This window comes from Misgurnus anguillicaudatus, chromosome 25 (genome assembly GCF_027580225.2).
Source record: "Misgurnus anguillicaudatus chromosome 25, ASM2758022v2, whole genome shotgun sequence".
NCBI lineage: Eukaryota > Metazoa > Chordata > Actinopteri > Cypriniformes > Cobitidae > Misgurnus > Misgurnus anguillicaudatus.
The window spans coordinates 21,576,228-21,586,564 of record NC_073361.2 but is presented as its reverse complement, the minus strand read 5'-3'; the positions used below and the strand labels follow the sequence as shown (position 1 = coordinate 21,586,564).

At 37.1% G+C, this 10,337-nt stretch overlaps 1 long non-coding RNA gene across 2 annotated transcripts in view; it reads left to right on the top strand.

The window, feature by feature from the left end:
• The first annotated feature begins 4,454 nt into the window (after positions 1-4,454).
• The window catches only part of LOC129426404 (uncharacterized), a 28,304-nt gene continuing 22,421 nt past the window's right edge, over positions 4,455-10,337 (top strand). For both annotated transcript variants that reach the window (XR_012368151.1, XR_012368150.1), the window contains exon 1: positions 4,455-6,963. This is a non-coding gene — a long non-coding RNA (uncharacterized lncRNA). The remainder of the gene's footprint in view (positions 6,964-10,337) is intronic.

The window sequence follows — 10,337 nt, the reverse complement described above, 5'->3', positions numbered from 1 at the left end:
TTTGTCAGGCCCGACCCTGAATCACACTGTCAGAAATTATCCCAAACTGTCACTGTGGCAGTACCCTTTAAAAAGGTCCCATGTACCATTTAGGTACAGATTTGTATACCAATACGTGAGATACTTATATGAAATGTCTGGTACCAATACGTACTTCTGAGGTACAAATATGACCTCTTTAGGTACAAATGTGTACTTTTTAAAAGAGTAATGCTTTTCTATAGACAAAGGCATCATTGCAGATTATAATCACTTATAGGGGAATACAACAATTTTAGCTTCATTTAAGTGTGATTTTGTGTTGTAAAAGATAAAATAGACCAGCAAATCTGACAAACTATAGTGTGTTTAAGGTCACTTGAGGTGTTGTTTTTTGTTAACATGCCATTGAAAGTGCAGATATGACCACATATTTTACATAAGAGTCATAAGAGCAGCATATCAAAGACATTATGTGCTGTTAATGTCATTTCTCAAAATAAAATGAAAAAATAAATCTCTTTAAAGCCGTAAAACTGTAATCAGATTCTGGGGTTACAAAACAGGTCTTTCATACAGACTAGCTGGAATGTGTACTCATCAAATCAAAATTAGTAAGCAAATAATGTTTCAGAGTATTTGATCTCTATGATTGGGTTAGACATAAATAAGCTTTAATTGTGCTTACGTCTACGAGGGCTTTTAACATTCATTTGAGGTCATATAGGAAACATGATGCCATTTCACATAAACCTTGAACTTAACAACAGCAATGCGGTAAACTGAGCCAGTGTGAATATTAAACCCCCTTCACTTCGATCTCATAGCATATTGGTACCAAAGAGTGCATATTATTACCTCAAAGATAGATATTTTCATCAAATGCATACACATCTGTGCATAAATTAGGAAGGGTACTGCCCCAGTGCCGGACAATTTTTTCAGACAGTGTATGGTCAGTATGGTCTGTAAATTATAATCCTTGGTAAATGTTTATTCCTGAATTATTCCTTGATCTTTCTTTGCATGCTTAGTAGGTTTAAAGATTTGGATTCGGGAAGGTGCCCCATATGAAAGGAATTTCAAATGATGAATGAGGATTTATGACATTAGTCTCATATTAGTATTGCTGTGTTCAGATGGCATGTTGGCTCTTTGAAATGTCGCATGCTAAATTCATTACAGGGGTCGATCTAAGTCCATGGCCGTATTTTACAACTTTTAATGACCCCGTCTCAGACTAAACCTTTAGCATGGTTCTTGCATGCTACATCACAATGCTCATCATAGGAAAATCCAAAGACTAGTTACTACAGTTTTTGATGCCACAGTAAAACCAGTAAATTTTCATTAGGGACCTGGCTAGCTCGGCACTGCAAACCGCCACTGACATCAGAAGGAGGAAATGAAAGAAAATGACTTACAGAGAAAAAATCAAAAGCTATTAAAACGGTTTAAATGAAATTCTTATGACTAGGGTTTTAATATAGTAAAAAATAGTCTTCGTAACTATGGCAATTTGGCAGAAAATGCGGTCACCATGCAAGACTTTATTGCTTTTTAGAAACCTTGGCAATTATTGTGCAGATTTTTCAATCATTTGTCTGTGGTGTTTTTTAGTAATGTTGTGTCCAGAAAGAAGTCTGAAGCATTTTTAAGAGTTGAAATCTTTAATAAATAAACTAAATTGAACATGCTGAAAAGGCAATGGACCAGCTAACAGAAAGCTGAGAGCAATCGTAGACAATCTGAAAGAAAAAATATATTAGGATGAAAAGGAAAAAGCAGGCAGTCCCCAAGAATGTTTTGTAATCAAACAAAAAATCTGTATGTAACCTTTCTCTGTCCCTGATTTTTGCGAACTCTGCAAAGCATGCTTTAGATATATTTGTATACTTCCATGCATTATTATTTTCTTCAGGGTGATGTGTCCATTTGTTTGGTCTCACGAGTAATATTTCATGTTTTAAAGAAAAGTCTGTTTATTCGGAGCATACGCAAAATGTACTAATATCTTCCAGCATTATCCTTGCCAAGCAATTTTGTGCCTGCGTCAGGGTTCATTAATACTGGTTAGCCGAAGTTGCCCTGTTCAGGGCATCCTGGGGTGACAAATGAATCAGGCACCCCTGATGTCACTTTGGTTTTGCAATGTCTGGCAACAAAATGAATCTTTTATATTGCAGAAAGATTTAATTTGTATGAGCTAAACTGCATCCTACAAGGTCAGACTGGCGGAATATAATTTTAATCAAATCAAATTTAATTTGTGTTTTATAAAAGAGTTACCGATTTGAAGAATGACTGCATTTTATACTTTGTTACATTCAGGGACTGATACTTTCTTCTGCTGTGTTGTGGAATATGTTTTTAAGAAGACCTTCATGCAATACTCCTGAGTTTGTCTTTATTAAGTGATATCTGTTTTGGAGAGGTTTGTTGCTGATTTGAAATGTTTCACACACAAATGTTCTTCTGCATTTGTCCATATACATAGTGTGGTACAAAAGTCAGAGACCACATAAAAAAATCCAGATTTTTTGAGTTGATGTCTTTTAAAAAGGTGACTTTTATTCTAAATGTGAATGTCTTAGTTTCTAATTAAATAAGTACATTTTAGAAGATTACCATTTTGTTCTTTATACAAAATGTATTTTTAACCTTAAAGAAGATGCTCTTTGTAACATCCTCAGATCATGCGGGCAAACATGGATCATCAGGTTTTGCACAAACTGTTGGAAAGCATGCTGCTATTAAAATAAATAAACACAACAAATACTAAGACATTTATAAGAAAATAATGCACACCCAAGGTGGTTATGCGGCGCGGAGTGCTGTTACACCGCGGGTGTGCATTATTTTCGAAAATAATTCAAAGGACCGGAGTCAATTATTCCTCTTATACCACGGTTACCACAAACATTGCTCTGGTGCCTATTTTTAAGACATTTGAAAATTAGGTGTGCGGTTATCAGAAATTAATGCGTATTGCATACCCACTGAAAATTTCTCAGCCAATCAGAATCCAGCATTCAACAGACCCGTGGTATAAAAGAAAATAATGTACAATTTATAAAACAGCCTCATTATTTGACTGATGATAAAAATGTATAAATCATTAAACTGCCAAGTCTCTTATAGTCTACAATCACTTATATTTCCAAACTCCTAAGATTTTTTTTTGGTGATTTAAGATACAGTTTTTCTTTTAAAACATTTGTATTCACAGATGAGGCAGATGTCAGTCTCTGGAAGAATAAGACATACATGTTATGATATGTACAGTATACTTTAACCCTTGTATTATGTTCCGGGTCAATTTCACCCGTTTTGATTTTTAAGTTAACCTGTGATTTTATTCTTGAAATTTTGTGACTTTTTCTCATTTATAGCCATGAACATGCATGCAAAATTATATACGATAAAATTTTTCGAAGTGTACACAAATAATTTTGTAACGATTTTGACGTTCGCTGTACGGTACAGACCCAAATTAAATAAATGTTTTCAGTGTTTGTTGCTATATCGGTGTTTTACTATCCTGAAATGGGGTAAAAATGCTTCTACTCACTCTTTTGAGTACCGAAAAAGACTTTTACAGATGCATAAAAGTGAGCTATCATTTCTATTTACAATGTATAGACTGTAAAAAATATTCGTAGAAATTACAATGTTATTGCAGCTGGGTTGCCGGTTATTTACCGTAGATTTACATTTATGTTATTTACTGGCAAGAGTTTGTTCAAAGTTAAATACATTTTAAATATTAACAAGTCTTTATCTTTACAGAATAAAACTATACAATAACAGCCTCATGCAAAGCATTCTGGGAACCTGAAATCATCATCAATCTTTTTCTGTTTTTTGCTTCAGATTTTGTTTCCCAGAATGTTTTGCTTGATGCTGTTTTTTAGTTTTACTCTGTAAAGACAAAGACTTGTAAATGTTTAATGTTCATTTAACTTTGAACAAAATGTTGCCGGTAAAAAACAAATTTAAATCTACGGTAAGTTACCGGCAACCCAGCTGCAATTTCTACAGAATTTTTTTACAGTGTATGAAATACTACTAAGTTATTTTTTTCTTCCAGACATTTTGTCACTTTTTCTCATTTAGGGCCTTGAACATGCATACAAAGTTAGTATACACTGATGTGTTTTGTAGTGTTTTTTTTAACACAAATTTCTCGATTTAGATGTTTGCGGTCAATTTGACCCATATTTTTTGCTCACTATTTTCAGTAGTGATAAAGACTTTCTCAGACACAGAAAGGTTAAAGGGAACTATAATTTCTATTTTTAATGTATATAAAAAATATGTAAAGCAGATATATGTTTTAAACATACGTATGTAAAAAAAAACATGTTGAATAAACTGTTTAAATGTTAAACGTTACAACAGTTTATTTTCAACATTTGTTAAAGCAAACATGTTAAAAATTGTGTTTAAATGCATTTTTTAAATCCTACTTTTGACATTAAGTGTTGGTAATGTGTGAAAAATACTGATACTAAAATGGTCCTGTTCATATCTAATTCCTTCTTGTTATCATAATGTGATATTTAGGGAATTGCATTGAATACAATTAGGGTCAATATTTGACCCGCTCCATCAAAATCGTCACAAAAATCGAACACAATACAAGGGTTAAAAACAATCTGGTACTACCATATTTGGTACATGTCCAAATAAAAAACAATATGGTATTACCATCCCAGAGGAATTTTTTTATTACTCAGGCTGCTGTATATCTCAAGAGACTTAGTCTTTGTTTAGTATCAAATGTGTCCCAGATGTTTCTTTTTAAATTCCTTAATAGATAGAAAGATACAAATTCGACTTGAATAATACTTGAACTTCTCGATATCTGATTTAAGACTTTGGCACATCTGAGCATAATTTGATACCTTATTGAGATCTCTTTTGAAACTCTAGAAGACAGAGATGTGACAAAACATCTCAGATGCCTTGTATTTGCATTAGTTTCACCTACTGCTCATTTTTTATTAGTGCATAACAACGAAATATGTCTTTATTTTTGGTCATTTATATCTGCGATAATACTTTTCAGCTTTTTAGCTTGTTTTAAGTACCAAAGGTGTGCAGACATTATGGGGCGGTTTCCCGGTCAGGGTTTAGATTTATCCAGAACTAGGCCTTGGTTATGGTTTCAGCAGTAACAACCTAAACACGCGGCTTTCGTGGTCATCACGTAACTTCCGGTAAACTCAGCTAAGACAAAATAACAACAAAGTCCTTTTAAAGTAGTTTATTTATATAACAGGCAAAATAAACAACACGTAGATTACCTAGCAAATCAAAACATTTGTTATTTTCGACGAGGTATTTTTTTAAGTTTCAGTTTCAGCAACCAGTCAGACCATTAAACAAACAGAAACCGAAAGTAAAGTTCGGATCAGATGCTTATCGCGTCATCGCACGTGCATCCGATAAAACCGTCTATACTAGGACAATTTAATAGTTTTTACAAACATACCTTAAAAAGACATTATTGATGTGCATCTAGCAATGACACTGTTATATTTTAAGATATGTCAGTGCAAGCTAATATTAGTTAGAACTCAAAAAAGCAATTTAGTCTTGGACTAGACTTGACATGCAGTTTATGCAGCGAATACAATGAAAAAGTGCATTATGTCAGCTAACCAATAACATATGTAAAGCAATTTGCTGGTGCAAACTTACATTTACATCCAAACGTCCGTACTTAAATAATATATACTCTTTACTCTAATAATAGTGATGCCCGCAATGTATCATGCAAATCACAGAAATTTCCCCCAAAGCAAAATTCCCATGCTCCTAATCCGCTGTGTGCTCCTGGTATCTGTCAATTATCCTCTCTCACCAACTTCCACATAGCCTCCCAGTCTCCATGCATCGTTCCTCTGTAACGTTTTCTGCTAGCGCTCCTGTCAAATGTTTGTTATGTTAGCAGCGCTCGCCAGCACTCCCAGTCGCCCCCTTGAAACCTCATTCATTTGGCCTGCCTGACTCTCAGCCCTTGCGCAACTGCATTGCACAAATAATTAAAGGCTTTAGTTAAATACATAGTTGGGGTATTTGGAGACTAGGGGGATCTGTAATAACATTTGCCATTATTCACTCAGGCTTTGATTGCCTGACAGAAACAAATTAGGCCCTAGGATTAATTTCCAGCAAAACGTGCCAAGTGAATGCAATTGACTCCAATTAAAGCATGAAAGGACACTAAATATTCAAATCAGCCGAGCGGGTGATAGCGGGCCGATAAAGAATGGCGTGGAATTGTGCCAAGGGAGAAAACCAGCCGTTCACGGGCACCTGAGGGAAAATAACAGGGTCGTGTAGCAATAATGTGTAGCTGGGGCAACAGACATGTTTCTGCGCTAGAACATGCCCCCGCTGGCGTGTTGTTTTGGTCGGGTCACGTCGACGGTCGTTCGGTGTTTGGAGCTGATTTGACTATCAAGGCCACATTAAAACACCTAAGTGCTTATGTATTATACATGCTAAGTGCTTGTTCAGGTTTATGCGGAGGCACGTTTTGTAATAGGCAGGGTTGTCACATACATGGGCGTAATTAGGGTGATTAAAAAATAATGTCCCAGAATGCAAATTTCACACTGATGGTGGCATCTGCAATCATAACATGTGCACTGTGGGATTGCTTGTAGTGTATGTACAGTAAGATTGTTAATAGTGCGATTAACTCGTTTCCGATTCTGGATTATATTTAACATCCGATACATTCAATTCTGTCTTAATTATTGATTTACATTGAATATATTTGGAGTATCTCAGCAGGTTGCAGTATGAGGTGCTGGATAGTTTGACCCTCGGATGGAAGTGGTGGCCGTGGATGACTTCCGTATGAACTTTTAAAGGCTGCAAAGTCATTAAACATGTGGTTGAAGAAGATTAGGCCTTGAGAAGCCCAGCTGAGCCAACAGCTGGCTAACAGCCCTGCTAACACAGACATTGGTAAGTTAAATACACTTCATTCGCTCTGAAAACAGCCTTGATGCTTGATGCCCTGCAGAACTTTTTATTTGTATATGTATAACTAAGTTATTGCACCTGCATACTCTATACATGCAGTGTTTGAATTAATAAAACAATATTTACTGTATGTTACTTCTGGGGCTGTCAATTGATTGAAAATATGTAAATGAATAGATTGCATTATATACTAATGACATAAACGAATCATAAACAAGGCCGGTTCGAGTTAGAGCGGCCAATGTGCAGAACTGTGGTTGTCTTCAGAGTAAAGCACGAAATAAATATTATTTTAGTGTTTTTGTTAGCTCTGGGGTTTAGGCTAATGATACAAAATTTTGATTCTACTCGTAAAACCCGGCTAAAGTGTGATTTACTATTTTCTAAATACAATCATCCTACATAATGTAAAGAACATTCTGTGAAAATCAAGAGTTTGGTTCCAAAACCCAAAAAATCTATTTTGACTAACTTCGGTTAAAAAGTTTTTTCTATACCAAGAAAGTGACAAGATGAAAACCACTATTTTCTGTTACAAACTTTCACAAAGCATTTGTAGGTTATAAAAACCATCAATCCATAATTTGATTTTTAAAGATTTATTATAAAAACTGATTCTTTTTTTACACAAAATGCAATAAATCCATAAGAGATTTTTTATTAAAATTTATTTAAATCTATTGAATCAGTATATAAATGTGCATTCATATTTGCCATGTTATATTAATTTAGTTGACTAGTGGTATACACTGATTAAAACATAAACATTAATGGCATTTATCAAAACACTTGTCAATAATGTGGTCAGTTATTACACTCTTAGTTACAAGTAAAACGGTCCAGCCCCCGTGTCTCTACGATGTTCTGATGCGGAGATATAAGGCTTTGTTTGTTCGGTTGCTAGGGTGCTCATATTTGGTTGCTGGGGCGTGGCTTGGCAGTGGTCAATGATGTGGCCAGTTATTACACTCCAAGTTACAAGTAAAACGGTCCCACCCCTGTGTCTGTACGATGTTCTGATGTGGAGATTTAAGGCTTTGTTTGTTTGGTTGCTCATATTTGGTTGCTGGGGCGTGGCTTGGCAGTGGTCAATGATGTGGCCAGTTATTACATTCCGAGTCACAAGTAAAACGGTCCAACCCCTGTGTCTCTACGATGTTCTGATGCGGAGATATAAGGCTTTGTTTATTCGGTTGCTAGGGGCGTGGCATGGGAGTGGTCAATGATGTGGCCAGTTATTACATTCCGAGTCACAAGTAAAACGGTCCAACCCCCGTGTTTCTACGATGTTCTGATGCGGAGATATAAGGCTTTGTTTGTTCGGTTGCTAGGGTGCTCATATTTGGTTGCTAGGGGCGTGGCTTGGGAGTGGTCAATGATCTGGCCAGTTATTACACTCTGAGTTACAAGTAAAACGGTCCAACCCCAGTGTCTCTACGATGTTCTGATGCGGAGATATAAGGCTTTGTTTATTCGGTTGCTAGGGTGCTCATATTTGGTTGCTAGGGGCGTGGCTCGGGAGTGGCCAATGATGTGGCCAGTGATTACACTCCGAGTCACAAGTAAAACGGTCCAACCCCGTGTCTGTATGATGTTCTGATGTGGAGCTATAAGGCTTTGTTTATTCGGTTGCTAGGTTGCTCATATTTGGTTGCTAGGGGCGTGGCTTGGGAAAGAAAAAATTCCCTTTATTTTATTTTTTGGGGAAAAAAAGAGAAAATATGACAGAATAACACTGCATTTTGTGTAAAATTAAGAATTTACTTTTAAATACTGACCTGATAAAATACTGATTTTGGCAGTAACTTTTTTTTTTTAAATGCCGTTTATCGCATTTTGGAACCAAAGTTTTCAAATATAACCTTGATTTTACCTTGAAATTAAAGTGAAATCAAACTTTGATGCTTTGATTATGAGACTTAAGTCTGGATTTCTCACACATTTTTTTAAAAATCCAGTACGAACTAATGCTTGTATCTGGCCTGAACAAGACAGCTAAGTCCCACATGTGCACAATGCACACAAACTGTACACACACAGAGCCAGGAAGTACAGCTCACCTTAATGATAGGCTATGTAATGGTAGCTGCGTGTGTGTGTGTATGTGTGTGTCTGTGTGCGCATGTGGTAATGATGCGATGCTAGCTGGGCTGTCTGTAGAGAACTACTCATTTGCAGTCTAGGAGGCCTTTGTTGTTTTGTGCAGACAGTGTTGTTACGCATGCAGGAATGTCTCATTAAGAATTAACGTGGGCATCCACAGTAGCGACAGAAAGCGGGAGAGATAGATCAATCCACATCCTAAAGCCAGTGGACCCTCTGACCCAAGCGCCTTGATTATCAGGAGTCATTTGAAACTGCCCTATTTGTCCACAGCATGCTGGTTATGATCTCACGCTGGAGCGTGCAGTGCCGACCGTCTCTCACCGTAAACGCCAAACATCTTTACTCCCTCATTACCCTGCCTCTGCAGATAAACACCCCATTGCTTGTTTTTGCACGCCTTCAAATGCATCTTAACTCGGTCTGTTTTACTGTTTTGATGCAGATGTGGCATGTTAGCGTGTAACGTGATAGTTACGTTTTCGATCCTTTTCCTCCCTGGTCTTTAGCGGTGTCTAATTTTGTGTCAGACAGTAACATCTCATTTGAGTGCTTTTGAGGCCGGTCGCGTTGCCGGGGACAACGGCGTCTCACCCGTGCATAAGATCGGTTCATCGTTTTATCACCTCGCCTGTGTTCATTCCCGCGTGTCACGGCAACAGTTTGAGTTGATGAGATGAGCGAAGATCCTCCGTAACTTCAAAGCCTCCCGAGGTGCAGCGCGCCGTATCGATTTCCCTGGCGTTTAAAATGTAAAACGTAAAGATATTGGTGCGGTTTGATTGGAATCGGTGTTGACCGGCCATAAGTGATGGATTGCATTTGAAAATCTCTTTTTTACGGATGAACGAGGGTAAAAATTAGAGGGAAAGAAGGATGTGTCGGTGACCATGAGAGTTCAAGTGGGTGATTGAACCGTATGAAGGCAGCTGGACCGAATCAAACCGGTAGATGAGAGGAGTGTTGCAGGCTTCCACAAAACAGGTGGAGAATAAGGCCCCGCCCCCTTTTCAATTCAATAGAATAGCATGAGCCCTCAGCACGTATAAATGCCGTATTTGGGCCAGTTTCTAAGGTTTGTTTGACCTATTCACACACCACGAGTGCAGTATTGTACAGATGATCGATCCAAGACCTTGTTGTTGAATGCCTTATTTAACAACATATAGGGTAGTTAGCCCAGCTCTGAATGTTTTCCTCAAGCAGAAATTCGCTTATCCACATTTTTTTGACAAAGTTTTATCCTCGAACGT